Below are 21,284 nucleotides of genomic sequence, written 5' to 3'. Positions count from 1 at the left end.
TCAGTCTGCTCCAATAGACACGCAGACTTGTGATTTCTCTTTTCAGCATGTTAGTGGAAAACAGATGAGGTGCTGCTGATGCGCTCGCTCTGGCACAGTTTTGACAGCTTTTTTTGTGTGTGTGCATATAATCTGTCCACGCCTCCGGTCATTAAAGTAGCACCGTCTTCGGAGCACATTACCAGGCTGACAGCTGAAGGTATTAGTTAGCTCTTTACTTCTTTTTATCGCAGCTTTTGAACTGGTGAAATGAATTTTCATGTACGGCTGTTTGTCGATTTCAACACTTCCTCGCTCTCCAGCTCACCATGTGTTGTACTTTGCTGGAATGAAGCAGTGTGTGTTGTTTCAGGCCTTTCTAGAGGTCTCCTCCGTGTTAATGACTTCAGCAGTGGAGCTAGTGACACATTGCTGACACACTGGACAATTCCCACATTTGCGAGGAAAAGCTGGCAGAAGTGGATTTCGATGATGAATTGCACCACTTGCTCAGTGGCGTCTTGGCTTTAAGAAAATAAAATCTGTCAATTACTAATGTCCTATAGAAGTTTCCAAGGGCTTTTTTTTTTGCCCCCTAGTAAATTGAAATGTAAAAATGCATGTGTTTGGGTTGGTCAGCTAGTACAATGGCACAAGCAGAGTAGGGTGAGGTAGTGGTATTCAGGATTATATTTAGAGGGGGGAAAAAAACAGGAGCTCTGCTGGAAACCACTAAATGAAGAGGCCACAGCTTCTGTTCAAACAAGCATAACAAACCGAGACTTATTTTAGCATCGCTGGTGAGCAGTCCAGAGGACACGCGCTTCTGAGCGGACAGCTGCGGTATTTACCACAACCACAATCTATTACCATTAGATGATAAATCAAAAATAGAAGACAATGCCAAGAATAACAGCCATGAAATAGAAAAAGATCACCCCATTACAACATAGCTCGCTTTGAGAGCATGCAATTAGTTTTCATTTTATATGGCGTGCTGTTGGTATAACTAAAGAGAGGAACATTTTAAAAAGCAAAATAGGACAAATGGGCAATCAGGGAAGGCTGATCATAGAGGACTGGTGAGTTTGGTTCAGAAAATCACCAAAGACTTCGACTTTACCACCAATGACTCGTAACTTCACTTGGACTTGAGCCTTTTGACTTAAAAAAAATACTTGATACCTTCCACCAAGCCCAAGATTAAAAGGTTTGTTTTTTAAAAAGTGTGCCATCAATCAGGCATTTCCCTTCATTTCCTGAATCAACGTTAACGTTTTTCATTCCCAACAAGTCAACACTTAATTACCCACATTCATTTTGTTTGAACCAAACCGACAGCCTGTAATCAAATCGCAAGAGAGAACCATGAACAACGTAACGCGCAAGTTAGTTTACTTGACTCAAGACTTGAGAACAAAGACTTGAGACTTGTGACTTAAAAGACAATGACTTGGTCCCACCTCTAATGAACAGTCATAGCATCACCAGCAAGTCATTACGATGTATCCTCTGGGGAACTTGAATATCTTTTGCAAATTTCATGGCAATCCGTCCAATAGTTCTCAAGATCAACCTCATGGTGGGGCTGTACTTGTAAGTGCTAAAGGGACAAAAGTTATTGGGATCCATCCTCTGGGGACCCGTCGGTATAAAATGTCATGAAAATGAATCCAATAGCTGTCAGCAGTCTGCTGCTAGCGTGGCTTAAAATGACAAAACACCTGAAAGACGCCTGAATGAGGTAACTTAAGATCCATGTTAATTCTTCCCTGAGACTTTTTGAGACCAAATATTCGATCAACTCCTGAAATCCCACGAGGGAACGTTTAGCGCGTTTTCTCAAAGTGGGGTGGGAACACATCTTTCAGAGAAAAACATTGACTGTGTCTTCTCATCGCCCAAACTGAGCAACTCTCAGCCTGAAAAATATCAATTCACCTCCCCTTTCATGTGAATCAGAGAAATGCCCCCAATTTAACACAAACACGGTGAATCAAAACACCTGTTAGTGACGATGCAAGATTTTCAAAGAGGCTCTGAACTTCTTTGAAAGTCTCCCCTCTTATCTCCTCCTTTTAGACCACTGATTTACAGCCTGTGACTTCATATAAAACGTGAAGGATAGTGGGGTTGTGGGTACAGGGAGATAGCACGCGTCCTGTCTGAATCAACAGTGGGAAAAGCAAACCTCCGGGGGGTGACGGAGGAGTCAACGTGCTCAGGCATGTCGACTTAAAAGCAGGTACAAGGAGCCCCTCAGCGCTCCAGTTCCTGCCATTTGTTCTCCGTCTCTGGGATAAAAACCAAGCTGAAAGCACAGGATGTCGGATGTAGCTACTCTCGTTTTGGACACGTTTGTCTGCAATTATCGTCTGAGTTCTTTCTGGGAGAACGTGTGATGGTATCCCTGCTTTCCCTCTATTTCCTCTATCCCCTCTGTTTTTGTTCTTTACCTCAGCCTCAGTGATTTCACCTGTACAGAAAATCAGTCATCTGAGACTCCCGCCCTGCCCTGGCTTCTTCCTCTTTTTTGTTCTGTCTGTCATTTTGCCTTCGAATCATCATTTGGAAATCTACCCTGCAATTAAGTCATTTTCCAGGAATTTGGCTCCGCAGTCTCGAAGCACAAGACGGAGCCGGTCTGGTCGGGGCCGTGCAAAGCCAGAGCTGGAGTGTGTTTACTCTCCTCTTCCTCCAAAGTGTCATTTGTCATGTTCTTGGCAGGCAAAATGCAGCTCCGGAGGAGACGAGCGAAGGCCTTCTCGATACAGAAGAAAAAATAATAGAAAAAACTCCATCATCACTCTCAGGAGCAGCAGCAGTGTAAATAAATAGCTCACCTGTCCAAACACTTCCATTAGACGTAACGAGGCTAATTCCCCTGCTTGGAATCAAGCGGCGGCGATCGGTTTACCAACAGCATCGGCCCTCCCCTGTCATCCCGTCTGACATCTGTGATGATAACAGAATTAACGCTAAAGCCTCCCCGCCTCATCTCCCCGTTCTCTTTACACGCAGATTAATTTCAGCTCCGGCTTGACAGATAGACACATCGTCGAAACCTGCCCCGTTATACAAGGTTACTGAGTCAAGGCTGGCATCAGGAATGTGCGTGCACCTGCGTGTGTGTGTGTGTGTGTGTGTGTGTGTGTGTGTGTGTGTGTGTCTGTGTATGCATGTGTGAGTGTCTGATTGCCTGCCTCCTCTACAACGCCTGCCAAAACCACTTCCTTAAACATGTCAGACATAATCCTGCCATTGCTGGAGGGGGAAGTAGTCGAGGCCGGCAGGCAAGCGTGCCGGTGAGAGAGAGAGAGAGAGAGAGAGGAGAGAGAGAGAGAGAGGAGAGATGATAAATAGTCCAGGTTATATGACCAGGTGTGACTGTCTCCCCCACACACCTGTGCCAAAGACAAGCAGACAAACCCAGTGTTCACTAGCATTTACGGAGCAGTATATGTATTTTTTTTAAACACAAAGCCACAGTAGCTGTGGATAGGGGATGTGGCTTCGAGGTGCTCCTGTGTTTTGGCAGAGTTTCTTTCTAAGTGGAAAAACACAGATGTCAACAAGCCCTTTTTCTGGAATCTCGCACCTCGTTCCGTTTTTCCTCACTAACGTCGGTTGCAATTTCAAAACCAGACTCAGTCGGCACGAGTGTGCAGGGCCTCTGGTTTACCATAACGTGGGGGTTGTTCGGGTAGTTCTGGAAATAATTTCGGGTGTGATAGAATTGTACTCATTAAAGTAATGAATGAGATATGATCACACGGGGACATCTCGACAATCAAATCCAACGAGACAAGAGACACAAGCTGTACAGTCAGGCGTTGGAGGTCAAGCTGAAAGCTAGTGCACCTGTGAAGTTGATGATAGTCCTTCATTGCACTGGAAAACTGTGTGTTGACCCCATAACTCCCCATTACATTCCCCAGTCAGTCCTTGCTTTCAAGGACATTTTAACCACCAAATATCGAGAATACAACCTTTACAAATTGACTTTCCAGATCCTTCCCTTGCCAACATGCACACCCATATTTCTGATGACGTCGGCTGTAAAAAGGCCAATAGGTTTGTCGGTAACACTTTATAATAACTACACACTATGAAGCATTAGTTAAGTATGAGTAAACACTTAATTCATCATTTATAAAGCATTGTTAACACTCATGCAATTCATAAAGACAGTTATAAATGTTTTATTCTTGATTAATAAGCTCGTCTATTATGTGTTTCGTGATTGTGTTTTCATACTTTATGAATGATGGATTCCCCATTTGTAAATGAAGTATTATATATATTACAAACCAATAAGGAGTTGTAGGTGATTAATAACATCATTTATAAAGTGTTAGCAAATGATTAAGAACTTATTTAGATGTACATTATTCATGCATTTATATATATTGATTTAGATATGCACTAATGGTTAGGGACTATGTTAATATATGTTTTATAAACGCGTATTAATACTGCAATTCATGATTAATTCAGGTAGTTATAGTCGAAAGCTACTACCTGTAGCTTTCTTTCAAACTTGTCTGAGTGACTTTTACGCCCTTTGGGTGTTTTTTTTGTTGTTGTTTTTTTGCAATTTCCTTGCATACCCAGATGTCATTAATTAACTAAAGGAATGATAACCACAACTATGTAAAAGAGACCCAAGTTGTAATTAACGGGAAATGACCCTTTAAGACATTTCCTCTCTGCGCTGGAATTGGTATTGCACATCATCACTGATAATTAAAAACCTCAAACTGTTCATGTTTTAACTTCTATATATAAAGGTTTAAATGATTTAATTCAGTGGGTTAATGAACAGCTGCAAATGCAGTAAGACAAAACGTTTTTTCTTACTCGAAACCACAAATCGGCATGTTAAGACAAATATATTACATAATATGATTCAGAAAATGTTTATGTAGCTATAGAGTCAGGTATAATTTACTTATAATAATAATAAATCTGTCTTTTTCCCAGGACAGTTAACACTACTGACACCATGTCATTGAGTAACTGGGGGATAAACACTTCACTCAAGCCGAGGACGTTATGTGAGGTGACAAACCTGTGCCTGTGATAGTATTCGTGCATATGGAAAACAACATGAATGCATTGGTTTCGTCTGTGTTGCGACTGCTCCTGTCACTGTGTGTGCCGTACATGTGCATCAGGCTTCCCGGCAACTGCATGAGGTGAAACCTTTTACCGCCCGAAACGACACGGAGGCAACGATTGGAAGAGGGAACCGACAGGCTGGCAGGAAGAGATAGAAGATACCGTCTTCACAATAAAGAAGTCTGCCTCTCCATCCCATCTGTCACCGACGCCAACCCGCCGTCTCCTCCGCCGCGGATTGTCTCGGCACCCTCTGCCTTCTTCTGTTTGTGTGAACGAGCCCGATTTCTCGGCCTGACGCGCATTAGCCAAATCTAAACCTTCGTGGTTGCTTTTGCATCACCAGACGGCATATGGGAAATTCTCAGGGTGCTGTTATACAAAGGAGGTGACATTACAGAGCAGAGGAAAGAAACTGGAATGAGAAGTGATGGCTTTTTTGCCATCACTCGTACATTTTGCACATGTAGGATGGTGCACATTTACAAACAAATCTATGCAGGGATGTGAGGCAAAGATTCAGCTTGAAGTGAAGGGGACAGGTGCATTGCGGTGTTCTGAAAACTACGGGAAGTTAGTGACTGTTGTTTGTCCTGCTGATGTGGCACCTGGCTCACCAACATAATCAGCTTTTGGAGCTGCAGCAGTGGCCGTGACACGTTGATATATGGAGGGAATCGGGGTACTTTAACCAGATTCTCCGGGTCATAATTCGGGACTAAATACTTTTCATGTATGTCATTATCACCAATGTCCATTGTGAATAAATGTCCACAAATCTGTTTCGAAATTTTAGAATCATCACATTTTTAAGTTTGTTTTCTCCATCAAAGTAATGCAGTGATAGCTGTAATTACATCCGTGGGTACACTGGAAACAGGAACTGCTAAAAGCTAAGTTGGCACACTAAATGGTGCCTATTTTACCAAAATGTAAATAAACAAACTTTGCAACATCATAATTCCTGTGTAGAGCCCCCAAATTATGGGAACTGTAGCTGCAAACATTACAGCATGATCGTCCTAAAGAAAATTATAGGAGTGACAAAAAACATTAATATGGATATAAATATAATAGGAAGAGGGGGGCAAACATTGAAAATGAGCATTGGCAAAAGTCCTGTGAGGGCTTGCAGATTACTTGACAGTGAATTGGCAATAAATGAATAAAACCAAATCAAAACTAACTTCTAATATACATGAGGGATTGTGGTTGCATTAGATTCTCTACTGTTTTTCTCACTTAGTCCAAGTTTCGAGGTTTCTCCTTCCTGACAAAATGGAGGAAAGCAATCCAGCACTTCTACCGTGCAGCTGTAGTCCAATATTAACAAAGCCTTCCGAAGCATACATCACCCTGCCATAGAATTCTATCCCAGAGGTTCGAAAAAACAAACCGTGTTGCCCCAACCAAGGCTGGAAGTAGCATCTGTCAATAAAGTAGAAATGAAGGGCTTGATTATACAGCTGGCTGGCCAGGAGCCATCCCTCCGAAGAGACAGGAGAGGAGAACGAGTGAAAGAGAAGACGAGGAAGAAAAGTAAGAATTTGGTTGTTTTACTTCGGCCGGGCCCTTCCTCGCCCGCATGCAGCAGCTGCAAACGCACCAGTCAAAACAAACCTGGGATGCCAAGGGCTATTCTGCTTTTCTCTGCACACGCCCCGGCTCCTCCTATGCACACAAACACAAAACCTGCGCGGCATTTCTTTACCGACTTCTTCACTCCTGCGTGTGAGCTTCATGAGATCTCTCGGCCCGTGGCAGAGTGCAACCTCGCTGGCTCAGTGAGTCTCTCATGTGGGATCCAAACACAAATAATCTGTTCGTGAACAGTCGTGTTTGGTTTACGAGCTGATGGATACAGTGGAAGGTTCTGGAATTTGAAAATAAAAGGATGGGGGTGGGGGGGCCTTAAAAAAAAAAAAGACCTGTCTTCTGTGTGTATGAAAGCCACGTCGGGTCAGTGGCACACTTCAGAGATGCCTGATGAGGAAGTTCGAGAGCAAAACAGCAACTAAGAGATGATGCACAAAGCAGAGTCCGGCTGTAAGAAACGTCTGTAAATGCATATTAATACACACAAAGAGCTTTACAAGAGACCAGACAGGTATGGTTTTGTGCTGAAATGGCTCTTTTTTTCTCTCATGCGTGCTGCTTTAAGACAGGCCAAGAGGGCCGCTTGAAAGCTGTGTGTATATGTGTGTGTGTGTGTGTGTGTGTGTGCATATATGTTTGTGTGCAAGATCCACAGCTCCTCAGACAATCTTACAAGCTGCACGAAGTGCTTTGGAAATCCCACCTTGCAAAATAAACCGGCCGATTAAAAGAAACAACTCACAGGCCCACTTCCACTCAGGCCCTTACACTTAAACTTTTTCCAGTACTGCTACCCCCCCCCCCCCCCCCCCCCCCTCACTTCAGCCCCACCAACCTCCTTTCTCTCCCCTCCTCTCCAACCCTCCTTTCTTCTTTTTCACATGCTTTTACAGTGAGGTACGCTGAAAGCTCTCTTTGTTGCCACGGTCTGTGGCGTTTGAATGGTACCAAACAAGCGCCCAAGTGCACCGAGCCCCCAAGACGGCCACTGAATAGAATTCTTCCCCTGACTTCTCCCTGGCCGAGCGACAATGAGTGGGACCACTCCTTTCTAGTCAAGCCCGCACTAATGGCTAAGACAATATTTGCAGGAATGAGGGGGATTTAATTTGCATTCAGGCTGTCTCCATTTCTTTTCACAGGACTTGGGCCCTGCTCAGTTCAACTGTGCCGCGGCCTCTGAAAGTACGCATTCTGCCGATTTCGCTTTGATTTTTTTTTTTACCTCCCCTCTACCGCCACGAACCCCCAGACCCTGTCTTTTTTTTTAAGGGGATGGGGGGGGGGGGGGTCTTTCAAACACCATTTACTGCCTTGTGCTTGGTTTCTCTGATTCAAAACGGGGGGAAACAGAAGAGGGGGTGCTAGGAAAGGAACAGGTGTGGGTCAGAAAACGGAGAGTATGGTTTCTGGGATATTTTGCCAAAAATAATCTAACATTGTGACGAATGTGACTTGTTTTCTTAGTTATTCTACTCTCTCTTGTTTTGCGTGCAGTCACACTAATTGCATTGGTTTCCAGATTATCCTCGGGTGCAATACAAAGTGTATCAGAGTCCTCATGATCTTGAAGGGGTCCACATGAAAGTGCGACTCGAAATGTGCAGATGTAACAGCCTCCAGGATTAACTATAAAAAGCTTTTTTATCTTAAACTGATATTCCAAAAGCTATTGTTACAGGTTTCAAAATTAGCTCCGGGCTAGGAAAATAATTCCTCGGCCGGCGCCCGATTAAATAAAGTAATTAGCAGAGTCGTTTTAAAAGGACGGTGGTTTAGATTACAAAAGAAAATACAACAGGCAAAAACAGCCCGTAATGCTGACTGACAGTCGAGAGAGAGGCGAGATGTGGTAAAACACCAAACTGTGTTTTTTCCTCTAGGCTTTTTGAAGTCTTTTAAAGCAGGCTACACACACACACATATTAAGCTACACACACAGTGCTAATTATCACCGCTGCGTTTTTTTACCCATTTGATGCTGAAAATGAAAATGTTCCTGAGGATTGTTACCATAGAAATCACTTTACGAAATGCCTGTCGCATCAATTGCCGGCGTATAACTGACTTTTTTTGGGGGGTTTTGTTGGCCGGCAAGAGGCTCAGCGTGGTAACAAAAGCACGGCGAAGCACGGCGTCAAGTTGAGTATTAAAATGAGAACGCCTGGAATGCAACCATGAGCCGTCCATTTACCGGCAGACAGGCGGATCGTTTGCATACTTAAAGACGACAGTGAAATCTATATTTGGGATGCTGGGCTATGAAGCAGTGATCTGCCGTGTGTTTACTTTGCTCGCTGGGAGTGAGAACAACAAATGAGCTGGGCATCTAAACTCAGATTACCTGCATCCATGTGTTAGTATGAACAGAGCGCCTTAAAACTCTTCACTTCCTGTTTAATTCTGATAGGTATAGTTTGACATTTTGGGGAAATGCTCTTAGTGGCATTCTTGCTGAGAGTTAAGATCAATACCACTCTCATACCTGTTAAATATGTTAGCAGTTAGCTTAGCCTAGCATAGAAACTAGGGACAGCTATCCTGGCTCTGTCCACAAATAAAACAAGACTAGGAAGGGCTGTACCTAACTACAGTGGTGCTTTGAGCTAAATGCTAACTTCTCAGCATGCTAACAATGACAACAGGGTTAAGTCTACGTGAGGGTCTGTAACCGGCCAAGAAACGCCCCACAAAACCACAACTTGTCGTTTTTATACAAGTTAAAACACAGACAATGTGTTCATTAATGAGCTTTAGAGGAGGTTGCAGGTGGATCTTCTTTAACCTTTGAACAGAGCCAGGCTAGCTGTTCCCCCTCATTTGCAGTATTTATGCTAAGCTAAGCTAACAGTCTCTTGGTTTCTAGTTCGTATTAAACAGAGTGGTATCAATCTTATCATACTCTTGGCAAAAAGTGTATTTCCCAAAATGTCAAACTATTGCTTTAACATGAGCTCTATCCACGAGAGGGTAATGTAGAAAACATTTAGATCTAGACTCTGCCACCCTACTGTAAGATGTGGGGTTTTGTTTACACAAACACCATCTCTTACAAGGCGATGTTTCTTTGACTCTAATTTGTCCTCTGAGGTCGCTGACATCGATCCTGCCTTTAAAAGCACAAACTGCAAAAACGCTGTTGTTTTAAAGACATCTTTCAGCAGTAAAAGTAGACGTAGCCTCCGTCGAGAGGTTTGCGCCTCTGGGAACGTGAGATGGCAAACAGACGTTTGACAGGGCTGTTCACATACACCGCAATAAAGCTTGTCTGTGTTCGCGTATTCTCTTTGAGATGTCTAAGCGGGGTTCGACGTGGGGAGCTTTTTGCATTTTGCCTGAAATGTGTGTGTTTTAGTCATAAATATTCAGTTGACAAAATGAATAATAATAGGGGTGGATACACAAAACAGGATAGGAGAGTCGGTCTGACCCTGCGGATGACCTCCTCAAAATAATGACTGATACATTTGAATTATTGACTATCAGTTACTGGTATTGTCTTTTTATTATTATTCAGGTTTCGTTTCATTTTGCTTTTCATTATGTCACCTGTGAGTCACCTGCTCCCTGGAATTTGCAAGCGTTAAGACACTGATTGTGTTTTCCCTTGCTTCACGGAGCAAAGAAGAGGTGTGTGTGTGTGTGTGTGTGTGTGTGTGTGTGTCTGCATAATGTGTGGTGGATGTTAAGCTGAAACACAAGGTGCTTCCTCTGCAACTCCGCAAGTGTACTCCTAATCATTACTTCTCTCCAAATTGCCACAATTGAACTTTTGATCAGCATCCAAAGGAAGAAAAAAGGAGAGGTAGAGAATGTCGGGTGAGCTTTGTCGTCCGAGGAGCAGCGAGGCACATAGCAAACCACCAAACTCCGGTAAATAAAGAAGCTTCTTTTTTAGCCCAAATCCACCACTTTCCACATTCTGCTCTGCAGGGTCAGCAGAGAGGGGGAAAAGAGGCATCTGCTGTCAAATCAAATCTGGTTGTCAGAATGCTGTGCCAGACACACATATACCAGCACCACTCTCCTTCACATAGTAATGAAAAAAAAAAAGAAGCTATGTACATCTTACAGTAAAAGTGAGGAAAGGTTGAGAGAGTTGGGGTTGGTGCAGTGGGATAGAGGAGCTGAGTGAGAGCAAGTTTTGAAATGTGCATTGGTGTGTATGAGGCAGATGATGGGGGAGAGGCTCACTCATATTGAATGAGCGCCTCGCTAGCATGTTTCTGTTGTTTTTTTTTGTTGCCCGAGCCAGGTCTCAGATTGAGGGGGACCAGCTCCACCACAATTTTTTCGCCCGCGGTCATATTGACTCCAGCCAGGCTGTTGGGTCTGATATGACTGCAGGCTATGTGTGGGCCTGGCTGCCTTGCTGCTCGGCTGGTTTCTCCGTGGACAGAGAGGAGGGAGGGGAGGAAAACCCTGCGAGTGTGTTTAGTTTTCCACAGGGCAAATATTCGCTCTCCCATCTACCAAATTAACGAGATGAAGTGCCGACGATAACGATTCTGACAGCTTGTCTGTCTGCTATCTGCCTCGCCGGAGTGAGAAGGAGCCTCTTGTTTCTGTATGGCAGGAATTCCAATGAGCCCGGTCCGAGGACTGTTTGCATTGGTAATTGCATTCAGCTATTTTTAATGAATATGAATTGCTGAAATCTTTATTCCTGTTTCACTCATCGTGATGAGTTGATGTGCCGGCTGGGCTCTGGTTCATTTTACTCGTACATAGAAGGTTAAAGCCTGAAAAAAATAACAAGTTGGCTCCAAAAACAGAGAAATAAGCAATAAAAAAAGAAATCTGTGACAGGACACATTCCTATCCTCTTTTATATCATTGTGTAGGGGGCTTGCCACAGGTGAAATACCCCTGTGTTAGAGCTATACTTATAGAATGACAGGTGTCCACCCTCAGTGTTGTAAAAATCTGCAAGAACTCGCTACCGCAGAGTTTTGATTCATGACTCTGCTCTGAGAATGTGCTCGATGCTTTACAGCTTCCTGTCAATTCAATTTCGGAGGTGAATTACGATGACGGTTCTTTAAACAGCACACTCCTGCAAAGATCCTGTGTCTGTCTTTCTCTTCTCTCACGTCTCCGTCTTCTCTCCGCACGACAGGCCAGTTTAAAGGCCACTCGTTCCTGGTTTTTAACCACAAGCTCTGGTTTAACTGATTTTGCTCCAAAGAAAACACCCATACACACACACACACACACACACACACACACACACACACACACACACACACGTCCAGGTTGCAATGAGTAAATGAAAAGCGAGATGTTTAGAGTTGCAAATGGTGCGTTCGGTATTTCAAAGGGAGCCTGTGTTTACTTGTATCACGTTCCAAACCCAGCCAGTGGCCAATCAGATAGGGGAATACCCCCACTCATTTGCTTCTTGATCTCTCACACACACACACACACACACACACACACACACACACACACACATTCATATACACACCAGCTCCCCCTTAAAGAGGAAACATTAGCACCCCGCTGGTGTGTATTTCCCTGGGTAACTGATGCTGTTCCCATCCAGAAAGTGCTTTTGTTCCTGCTACACGTAGATCGGTGGAACCTGTCAGCGTGCCCTTATGATCTCAAATGTTTCACGGTGGATCATCAGAGTGAGGATATGTCAACAAATGAGACGCTGTACCGTCTCTGCTGGGGGTGAAAGTGACGCTTTATTAGGACATTTATGACAGGGACGAGTGTAAATACTGTGGTTTCAGGAGTAATATGAGTGCAGATCCTACATGTGCATATGGGTAGATTTAAGACACAGTTCTCTTGGTAAGATAGTTAATTAAGTATGCACATGCAGCCATTTTTATATTCCCTGTTTTGTTTGAGGGAGTGTTGAATTTTTTTCAGGCATGTTTGCCTTCTTATTTCATAGTGGCAGTAGAGAGATGAGAGGAAATGTATGTATGTACCAGGACATCCTTGTTTTGAGATGTTTTACTTGAAATTTAATTAATTCAGTGAAAGTCATTCAACTTGGAAAGCAGTAGCTGGAACAACAAATCTCACCACATTGGACACTGCCATGTCCATTCAGTAGCCGATCTGGAGCTTTCTGTTATATCTCACGATCTTCTTCAGCAGATGAAGTTTGCCTACTTGTCATGAAGTTGATCGTAATTGTTCAAATTTCCATGTGACTACTGTAAGGACTTGTCGTGCATGTCGGCTAAACGATTAAGATTCAAGACATGCATGAATCCTGAGGAACAAGCATGCGATGTGATCGAAAGCTCCAGACTAGCTACTAAATGGACTTTTTTGGTGACATTTTTTGGGACAAACATTTCATAGAAAGTAAGTAGGTAAGTAAGATTTTCACTTGCGCTTTTCACAGACATTAGTCACAAAGTGCTTAATAGGAGCGGAATTACAAAAAAATAATACAATGAGACCATATAAGGACCATCAAAACATGGCTTACAAGCAGGCCTAGGGCATGACTTTTACCCAAACATCTTGAGCTGATTTTTGAATGACGTGGGGGTGCAGGCAGAGCATTCCACATCCTTGGTGCTACTGCCTCAGAAAGACATCCATTAAACCTAAATATCACACTGATTAATTAAGATAAAAAGAAAACTGATTCAGGGGATAAACATTTTGAACTAGAATATGCTAATATTGCACTACCTGTGCAAGCATCAACATATTTCATGCATCCAAATTTCACACCAGGTGATAGACAAGCTTCTTATGACTCCTCGTTCGACCTGGGATACGCCTGTGACATACAGCTACAGCCTTTTATCACTCTGCCAAGTTGTGGAAGAACGACAGCGCACTCACGTCTAAAACTGAAAGCATTCCTCCAGCGTCTCCGTGTCTCAAATCAGCTCAAACAACGGAGTGCTGTAAAGGGGTGGGATACAACATGATGAACAGCTGTCCAAGGCAACGCTGTCCAATCCAACAGAAATAAATCACATGACAAGTTTAATGTTTTTGGCGTTTATTTGAAACATGTCAGAGGAGTTGGTTTATCCGGGGTTTTGGGCTCGTTTTACTCGAGTTTGAGTGCTTGACAAGCACGGAGCTCCAAGAGCCCTGCATGAAGGAAACAATGGGCGTTTGTTCACCAGCCGTCACGGCCCAGTTTAACTCTCGGTACGGTGTGTATTAGCAATTTTTGATCTTTCAAAAACGTATACACTATATCATAAACAAGTGAACAAGCTGCCACAGTGAACACGAGAGTTATTCAGAACAACGGCGTGTTGCTGCAGCACTAAGCTGTTAACAGGTGAGTTGTTTAAGTTTAATGTGGTTCACAAAGACGCACGCGGAGGAGCTACAACACACCAGCAGACGAGTGCACCTCATCATATTGCAGTGTAATGGGATACCTTTACTTTGTATCTTGATAATGTTAAAGGAAGCAGTTTAAACAAAGTTATCTGTTGTTTTTAAGACATGTGTTTAACACCTATGATGTGAATTTCTTTCTTTTATAAGTCATGTTTCCACAGTGTCGACCAAGAGGCCACCAGTGTCCATTGTGTGTGTGTGTGTGTGGGAGTGAAGGTTTGCCGGGGTGGTCTCGGCCCTGAGACAACAGCTCTATACCCGGGACAATGTCCCGGTCTTTGTGCGAATGGCCTCGCTGAATTAGCCTCTGCCACCTCTCACTACCCCCTCTGCTCCGCCGCATCACCATGAATATATTTCCATTGTTACGCCGCGTAATGTAACAATTTCATTACGACGCTGTTGCAAAAAGGTTTGACTCACAAGCCCAGACCCGGGCACAGGCGGCGGCGATGGTTCACGCAGGGAGGAAGACGGCGTCCAGGGGCGCTGGGATGCAGCGGTGGCCGGAGTTGATGCAGGTTTACTTCTGAAGGCTCCAATTAGACCTAATTGGATTGCGAGTCGACCCCTTCAATTACCTCGGCAAATGGGATTTCCTGCTGTCAGACAACTGTGTGCAAAATAATGAATAAACACCGCATTTGAGGTGTGACATTCGAGAAAAAAAGCTCAACAAAAATATCAATTAAAGCGGAAGCCTGGGCATCAGAGTCAACAGGAGACAAAAGAGAGCGAGAGAGAAAGAAAAGAGGGAAGCAACATGACATGAGACAAAGACTAAAGGTAAAGGAATGTAGTATTTGCCTCCCTGAGATTGAATATTTAACGAAGCGCACGGTTAAAAGGTAACACAATGCTCAGGCATTGACATTCCTATTAATTTTTAACCAGCTGAGCAGGGTAGTCAGTGGTGTGCTCTCTGGAATCGGTTTTGCATATAGAATCGGGATGCGACATGAAAGCAAGGAATCCAAAAATGAATCAAACGTCCAAATGAACATGTCGTGCCATTCAGCTAATGTGTATGTTAGACTGCAGTTGCATTACAGCATTTATTAATGAGCAGCGACCGTTGTTGTTTTGTGGGATGTCAGCCCCTGTGTGTCCGTGTGTGTGTGTGTGTGTGTGACCCCAAGGACCAGTGAACCAGAAGATATTCCAGTGACCTCGAGTTCGACACCCTCCCTCTCCTGGCTGCAAGTTTTGTTTTTTACAGACCTTGTGTTCCGACGTGGCGAAGGAAATGCCTCAAGCAGATGCAATGAGATACCTCGGTATGCTGTCACGGGCAAGCAGGTAACCCAGAGATGATTCAACTGGCGGGAGGGAAATAGAAAGGTCCAGGATGTTAAGAGTTATTCCTTTAAAAAAAACAAAAAAAAAACGAACACACTTTTAATTTTATTGGATATTTTTTTAAGGACGCTTCTGCGGCAAATTGCGTGAAACTTCCTCTCCGCTTTCTGTGCAGCGAGGATTCAGAGAAAGAGAGGGTAGTCATGCATTGATCAACTATTGTATGTGGACATGGAGGCTTAACGCGTGCAGCCCCGCGAGGACCTACCATGCAGCACAGCCCTTTTCAATCAAATCTAATCTCCACGCAGCGTGGCAAGAAACTTTGGCCCTCACCACCGAGGGAGAATGTCTTATCCTGATAATTGCGCTGGGATACAGAGATTGCGTTGCCGCAGGGCTGAAGCGCTGCCGTTGCTAAAACGTGTCGGCGCTGCAGAGGGCTCGATGAGCCCGGCGAGGCAGCCGCAGTCAGACTGCGTTTGATCCTCGCGAAAATGGAAGTAAATCGAGCACATCCATGAAGTGCTGAAATCCCATTCAAGCTTTCAGCGCTCGGGAACATGCGAGCTTGGACGAACATGTGTACATAGCAATGCGTGAGAAGAGGCTGCTTTAATTGAACTGAAGCCTAATGAAAACTGAAAACTACTGAGAATGAAGGAGTTTATTTTGGCTTCTGTAAATGTGTAGAAATTGCTATTTTAAATAAATAACTATTTGCCAACTTTAATTAGAATAGCTGAAATTTGTACTCTGGAATCAGCCCTTTTTTTCTGCAGCAACCCTCTGAACAGAGCAGTGCATGAGGTGTTGTGCAAAATGTTCTCAACATAGGTAGTGCAACACCTGTGCTCTGTGTACACTGCATGTTGGACAGTTTGCTGTGTGATCGGGTTCATACGGGGCAGCAACATTAGCAATGACAACAGGTCACGTTTGCAGTGTCAAATGAAGCACTTCGTTAACACTCCTGCTAATCATTTGTTTGCACTGGCAGTCAAACAATCAGCGAGGAGTGATAAGGCAAAGGTCCTCCTCTCAGAGTTAAGACGATTACTGAAATCACCTTAACTTGATCTTGTTATTTTAGAAAAGGGGGAACCCTACCCAATTTACACATCAAAGTCTACAGTACAACTGGGGTTGGCAACTTTTGACAATTTGACAATGCTCAAATGCTAACGTTTGGCAGGTTTTACGTTAGCCACATTCACCATCTTAGTTGAGCTTGTTAGCATGCTAACATTTGCTAATTAGCACGAAACGCAGCTACCTGCACAAGTAAAGCTGAGGCAGACAGGAACGTCATTAGTTTTGCAGGTCATAAACCAAAGAAAGAAATTTGACCTGATTATAAAACTAAGGGGTCACCGCTTCATCCTAATGGAGAATATTCAAACCAAATTTCATGGCAATCGATCCGGTATAGTTCAGATATATTTCAGTCTGGGCGAAAGCGGTGGACCGACCAACCGACTAGCATCGCCATCACCTTCAAGGGAAAGAATAAACAGTGAGCATGTAGCTGTTGAATGGTGCAACAACTCAGATAAAGCGTGCATCTGTGTATGTTTGCCAGAGGCAACTGGATGTTTTCCTGACTTTTATGTTCCAGCGTGGAGGTGAACACAGCTTGGATGTCAAAATCTGGATGATGAAATTATTGTTATACATGCTTGGTATGATGTAGCCTTTCAACAAAAATAAAGCGGTGGATAAGCAGGAGCTCCTCTGCTCTGAGTACTTTCGAGTCCGCAAAACCTTTTGAGTGCCAATTTTTGGTTTTCCTTAATATTATTCATTGTTTGAGAAAGTGAGATCTGATGATGTCTGCTCAGGCGTTTGATTATACAACAGTGTCAACGCAGCATCTGTTTGCCACTCAGGCCAGTGTTCGCTCGTGATGCGGCTGCCTAATGAGCCGTGGAGGTCAGCTTGTAGGTTGTGGGAACCTGGGCCGCGGTCAGACCCTGGAACCGTGGACAAACAAGAGGACGCACACAACAGGTGAGATCTGATACCGGCCCCATTCACTCTGAAAGACCAGGAGAGAAGACACTACAGAGGCATGGAAACCAAATCTTTGACCCTGATCACTTCCTCCTTACTTTAAAAGGTTCAAATTACCCTTACTTCCTATGTAAACCCCAAGCAGCTAAAATGCTCTGGAATGACCGAACCCAAACCATTACTTCCTACTGTGTGTCTGTTGGTTTCCTGAGAGGGAGACTTGTTATTTCCTTTCCTGTCACTGCCTCACTTTCCCATACACACACTGAAGAGGAGGGAGAGAAAATATTACAGCTTAAAAGCAGTTAATATCTCCATTCACTTAAGCAAAAACTACATCTTCTGTCAGTTTATGCTCTCGGCTGCGGCTCTGCCTGCTCTGGATCCCTGCCTCAGTGTCAGATTTGGAGCGAGCTGTTCATGAATATACAGCTGGTTACCCTCATTTCATAACATTAGTCTGTTTGGCTTAGAGCCAGTACAGTAGGGGTAAATAGAGTAAATACAGACAGGCCTTGCAGATGCTAATGTACTTAGCGTTAGCGGTAAACAAAATGAGATTACTGGGGAGGGAAGGCAAACTCTGAATTTGATTTACTCGGGCTTAGCGTAAACAGCTTGTCAAACTCCTGCTCTGCTGCAATGAAAAGGCTGCAGAATGTGTATTTGACTAACAAGCACAGTAAGTGTTTCTTGCTATTCATAAAAATGATCGAGGCAATTGTCACTGTAATTGGGAGTCACTGGAAAGTGGAAATGTAGGCGCAACAGATACTGTTTACTTATTGTTGTTGTTGTGTTTTTTGAGTGATGGAGGCTTACGAGTTAGGGATCAATCTGTTCAGTTCTTATAATAATGGAATATGAATCAGCATAATGCGAAGCGAAAGGGGAGAAACAAGTTTAGCACGTAGGAATGTACAGCAGGGAGAGATCACCTCAGTGTTAGCCGGCGTGTCCACGTGTCTCCGCAACATTAACATAATCCACAGTATAATCCAGAGGCGGCCTCTCCATAACGAAGCAGATAAAGAGCGCAAGACACCACTTCCTTATGGGAATAAAACTCAGCCAAATGAGATGGAACCAGGCTTACTGCTCTTATTATGTGATAAATAGGATTTTCCAAGTTCGAATTTTCTGGCATGTGATGTATTTTTTTCCTCACTTTCCCACTTTTTTTATTTTTTGTTCTGATGACTACAGCATTCATATTAATTCTTCCCTCTAGCCGCCAGGAGAAAGTTTTCAGTGTCTCCCCACAAAAAAATTGGCAGGCTAATTGCATGTCAATAATTCAATGCTTAATTTTAATGACCAGGAGAGTTCATTTATTCTCCGTCTAGGCTGCCTGACAATGTGATTTAATAGGGATGAAAGATAAAGCTTGCAGAGGGGAGAGGGGGAGAGAGAATGAAGAAGAAGAAAAAAGGCAAGGGGATAGATAATGTTAGGATCTTCTATTCTCTTCCTTCCTCCATCCTTCCCAGAAGGCAGAGAGGTCTCGCAGACTCCTGAGTCGGCAGTTTGGAGGAGCGTGTGGGCTGCCGGGGCACATGCCGAGCAGGAGGAGGAGGAGGGACGGCGGGGGAAGACGCTGTCTCTGGGTGCACTTGACGTCTCTGAGAGCAGCCAGTCAGGATATTCTCATTAGAAAAGATGCATTTTAGCACTTTATTTCAATCCTAACTGGATACTTTCAACACACCCATAAATGGTCCAGCAGGCAACAAGGTGTGGGAAAAAAATCACTTGAAAGTTTTGTTAAACCATGCTCAGGAAATCCACTGTTGATTTTCTATAATTCCAAGCAGGATACGACCTTTGTTTGTGCTAAAAGCTGAAGGTATTCCAGGCGCTTTATTATGAATTGAGCAGTAAGGTTTAGAAGTGGAAGAACCCCCCCCCTGCCGGATTGGAAGAAGATGAAGGCATCACAGACCACTCCTCACAATGGAAGCACTTCCTCCGGGCCTAATGGCCTCTGAGCCTCAGCTTTTGTCCCCTGATTAGCCGTCCTATTCAGGGCTCAGCCAGCTAATTGCGTAGCCTGTTTAGCAACCCAGCATTACAGTAAGAATTAATGAGACACAATTACTGCACCCAGGAAATATCCCGTCCCAGCGACCAATCCTATCTGCAGAAGGACTTTCGTTGAATAAAACCTCCTCAAGTCTAGAATTCAACCTACTGTCATAAAAAAAAAGTAAGCAAGGTTTTTTTTTCCCTCCTCTCAGGAGGAAAAAAAATACATGTATTTATTCGAAGCTATCTCATAATTAGGCCCTAGAGTGAATGAGTGAGGGAGGGAGAGCAGGGGAGGAGATGGGAGAAAGAGGGGAGAGAGGGGTGGGGGTGGGAGAGAAGAGCGTCATTCAATAGCAAAAAGGCCCACAGATACAAAAGGCAGAAGAATGACAGGCACAAGAGGGAAACCTGCTCGGAGAAATGAGGAGGAGGGAAGGAGACGGGAAAGATGGATGAGGGGGGGAGGGAGAGTCAGATTCAAACCTACGGTTTAGCTACAGATAGCATTTCATCACTGTGGCTTTGTGGGGAGGCTGAAATGTGGAAGCAGCCTGGGGTGAGCAGCCCAGTCTATGCTAATGGTCCTCGGTGACACTTTAAAGAACCTTTGAGATGGGACAGTGGGCTCGGAAGTCCCGTCCACGTGGGAGAAGAGTGTTATTGCTCGGAGCCAACACAGGATCCTCGGGCACAGACGAGACCTTATAGTCCTCACATTTTATACACTTCTGACACACACACAGACACACACACGCAACACACCACAGCAATTTTGAGAAGGTCGCGATTTGGTTTTGCTATTTCCATTTCGCTGGATGGGGAGGGGAGGAATAATCTACATAGTGTCACCATTCAAACTTTTCTCAACACTGAGGCTGATAACTTGGAGTTAAAGTTTTCAGTCCTAGTGGTGTACTGTTCATTAGGGAAACACCCTGGACTGGCTGCCAATCCATCACAAGGCTAACACAAACTGACAGATGCACATTTCTCTCTGGGCAACTTCAAGAGTGACTGATCTACAAATTAAACACATCTGTTTGCCCAGCATAAAGAAAACAAGGACTATGTGACTGCAAATAGGTAACATTCTGACATCTGAAGTGAAGGAGTTGAAGTTTGATTAGGTGGGGACTTACGCTAAGCTAACCATAACTAAGCCTTGTGCCAAAATGTTGTTTTAGGGAGTAGTGATATTTTGCCAAGAGTTAGAGGAGAAGATCGACACCACTCTCATGTATGTTGGCCAGATATGAAGCCACAGCAAGTGGGCCGGTTAGCTTAGCTTAGCATAAAGGCTGGAAACAGCTAGCCTGGTTCTGTCCAAAGGTATCAAGAATAACCTAATATGTGTCCAGATCCAGTTATCTGTGTTTAGATGTTCGAGATACTACACTTAACCTATATTTCTCCATTAGCCCCCACAGGGAAATGTGTACTCTGCATTTGACTCATCCTGTAAGAGAAATGGACCAACTCCACTTCTGAGACCTTGAATCAAGAGCACTGCCAGGAGTTTTCCCAATACCTAATATTCATGTCTTTTGGGGCTGGGAGGAAACCAGAAAATCCAGTAAAAAAAAAAGCACACAAACACAGGGAGGACATGCTAACGGGAGACCCAAAGGCCTCAGTTAAGAGACAGCAGTTCTGTAAATATTATTCTGTCTGCTGTAGCTATTCAGCTCTCGAACAAGAGTGGACCAGTTAGTGTTGATGAGATAAGGCTGAAAGGTTGACATTTCCTGGCAGCAATTAACACGGACGTCTCAGTCACTCATCAACTTTCCGTCTGCAGCACTTTGCTGAAGAGGTACGAATCAAACACAAAGCATATTGATACCTCGCAGAGAGTCACGTGGCCCATAAACACAGTTCGGAGTGAGCAATCGTGTGTGTGGGGGGGG

Source organism: Anarhichas minor, unplaced genomic scaffold (assembly GCF_050575085.1).
Source record: "Anarhichas minor isolate MPS153535 unplaced genomic scaffold, ASM5057508v1 ptg000050l, whole genome shotgun sequence".
Taxonomy (NCBI): Eukaryota; Metazoa; Chordata; class Actinopteri; order Perciformes; family Anarhichadidae; genus Anarhichas; species Anarhichas minor.
The sequence above is the reverse complement of the archived record's forward strand: the minus strand, read 5'-3'. Positions refer to the sequence as shown.